This window comes from Trachymyrmex cornetzi, unplaced genomic scaffold (genome assembly GCF_001594075.2).
Source record: "Trachymyrmex cornetzi isolate Tcor2-1 unplaced genomic scaffold, Tcor1.1 scaffold628, whole genome shotgun sequence".
Lineage (NCBI taxonomy): Eukaryota > Metazoa > Arthropoda > Insecta > Hymenoptera > Formicidae > Trachymyrmex > Trachymyrmex cornetzi.
The window spans coordinates 41,949-45,336 of NW_017299946.1; positions in this window are offsets into that span (position 1 = coordinate 41,949).

Sequence of the window (3,388 nt, forward strand, 5' to 3'; positions counted from 1 at the left end):
TATAGAAATAAGCCACAAATATATGAATTATGAGTTTGTACTTCTTTAATTAGCTAAACAGATCATGATTTTATTAGTATTAATAAAGTGCAATAGTTAGTTTCTGAGAAATAAGGGGGTGTCACTTTAAAAGACCTATGTTAGTATCAGCGACTTTCCTCTGCATTAGTTTTTTCTCGAGGAGTAATAATTTTTGATAGAGAATTAAAGTTGCTATTATGTCAGTTGGAACAAAAAGATCTTCAATAAGAATATCTTTGAAGAAGAATTAAAACTACTATTAATTGGGTTGGATACTTAGGTTTCATTCGAAAAGCACATTTTCTTACCGCTTTTTTTACCTTTTTTAAAAAAATGGTAATTTTGTACTGATATCACGCATTTTGTAGTGATGAATGTTTTCCTATAAACAGTTTACCTTATACAAGAATATCCTTGAAGAAGAATTAAAACTACTATTAATTGGGTTATACACTTAGGTTTTATTCGAGAAGCATGTATATTCTTAGCGTCTTTTTTACCTTTTTTAAAAAGGTAAGTTTGTATGTACTGATTATTTTAACTTCCACAGTGAGAAAAATTTCCGGGCTTTATCCGTTCAAAAAGTAACAAACGGATATTTCCGATTGGTTTTGATCGGATTTATAAGACTATCCGATAAATTTGATCGGATAGTCCTAAAATTTGATCGGATAGTCTTATAAATTCGATCAAAATCAATCGGAAATATCCATTTGTTACTTTTTGAAAGGACATTTTTCTCAGTGCAATACTGTGTTTTTATTAACTCTCGAACCACACACTGGGTCTTTCGTATCCATTCATTAAAAATAATTATTTTTGTACTTTAATAAAATCAAAAACTGCTTTTCTCTTCAAAAATCAAAGTTACAATTTTTATATCAAAACTAAATTATTTTCTTTTTCTAGTACAGAAAGTAATTTATATAATTTTTCTAAACATTTTGCCCAATGTTTGCACAACAGGATAATTTAGTAGAGACCTTAAAGAATATGTGTGAATTTTTACAGAATTTTTCGGGCACTTTAAGAGCCTTAAAATCGAGTCGGACACGAATGATCCATGTGTGTTATCCAAAGGTACCGAAAATAAGTGTGTGGTTCGAGGGTTAATAATTATCTGTGAACACTTAAAATCTGCGCGTATAAAATGGGCCTCCCGTGATTGATTGATAAGTCATATCCCCCACCTTTTGCCGCCATTATGTGCAATGCACGGAGCAAAAAGGAAGAGACCAAACTCGAAGATAAAAATAATAAAAAATAAAATAATAAAAAAGAATATTACTAAGGCCTCAGTAGTCTAATGGCTCAGGACGCTCGTACGGTTTACAAGAGATCCGGGTTCAAGTCCCGGCCGAGGTAATATTTTTCGCAATAAAATTTATTAATAGTTTTTATAGATTAACATCTTTATAATATATGATGCTTGATGGTAGCATCAAATTATTAAAAATTGCTTGTCAATTTAATTCGCGATTACTAGAGTAGTTTTAATTGCGTTTATTTAGTCCGGAAAAACAATTCGGCGCGCAGTTTGAAAAAGACTACAATATGGTATATATGCAAGTACATATATAGTATATATTAATAATTCAAGATGGAATTATTTAAAGCAACGAAGATCCAGCTCCGACCGTAATAGGCAGTTACATTCTAGTATTAATTGAGTTGTCCCTATTAATGTGCTCTGTATTGGAGTTGAAAACGTTGTGTTATAAGTGAACATTGAAATAACTATAATTGAAATAATGATTTATGTAATATTAACCTAAACAATTAGCTTAAATTTATTACCTGTTTTAGTAACTATACGTTAAAATAAATCAAATGTAGATAGGCACACAAATTGGGGGCACATTAATAGGGCCATCGTCGCTTGGAGGACTTACTAATAGGGACAAAAACATATTTTTTTATTTTTGTCAAAAACATTATAAAGTAGTAACATTTTTTAAATTAAAGAAATATTAGAAGAAAAAGAAATAGTTGAAAAACCGATATTGATTGCAAGCAGATAAAATTAAAGCTACAATATTTAATAATTAATTCAGTAATAAGCAAGTTGGTTAAAAGGCACATTAATAGGGACAGTTACCCTACTGGCTCCATCCTATCTCCCCTTCTGCCAAAAGTTATGCGACTTTCCACGCAAAGTAATATCTACCTGTATAACTTTACCCCTTGCCCTATGATTTAAGTTCCCATGGCGTGTAATCGTTGTTTACGTTTGGCCCGATTGATTTTCACGGCTCTCACCCGTGATTACTCATGTTTGGTCCGATTTCCTTACCACGAATCTCACACGATATTGTAGGCGAAAGGATTAAGGCCATGGCACACAAAAAAACTTGAGCAATAAAACGTAAGTAATAAGCGAATTATTAATCAATCACAGTAGAATCCTTAAGACCATAATGTAAGCAGTAGCCAATCTAACTGTTGTTTCCTTACTGCTTACTAGGGTTTCTAAGTATTCGGATATTCGCAATCGATTCCGATCCAAGAACTAAAAACCGTATTATTCGGGTAATCCGGATATCTGGATTATTCGGATCCGCGGATCTGAATTTGGATCCGGATCTAAATTCGGCTCTGAATTTGGCTCCGGATTTAGATCCATATTCAGAAAGAAAGAAATATCGATGTATTTAATGATTTTAACATAAGTTACTTTTTAAATAAAAATTGAATTTTGATTCACATATATAATTGAAGAAAAATAAAATTAAAAAATATAAATATAGATTCATACAGAACTATGCAAGCACTTAAAATCCAATTAGATCGTCTAAGGTTTTTCTTGTTCTATAGGTTGTGTTTCTCACATATACATTCTATGAGATTTAATATTGTTTATAAATATAAATGTTTAGAACAAACTTTTAATCTTAAAATAGTAATAATAAAGATGTACAAGGCTAATAAGAGAAATACTTGTATTTCACTTTTACACTCAGATTAAATAAGTGTATAATATAATAACTTTAATATACACTCAGTCCGCACTAATGCATCCAACTAAATTCGCTATAAGTTTGCTACAAATCCGGAACCGAATTTGAGAACCGGATCTGAGTTCGATTTCTACTATTCAGATCTCAGATTTGAATATTTTAGAAAATTCAAATCACCGGATAACCCGAATTTGAAGCATCACATTTATTCGTAATTCGGATAAACGGATATCCGGATAGCTTTAAATCCCAATCAATCTTGATGCCCTATTGCTTCCCACACAGCAATGGAGATCTATGGGATATCATCTAAAATCATCGCGGATATACGAAATATATCTTAATATCTTTAAGATGTCATCAGTATATTACAATGACTATATCGTGAATACACTTTCTGTATAAGATAT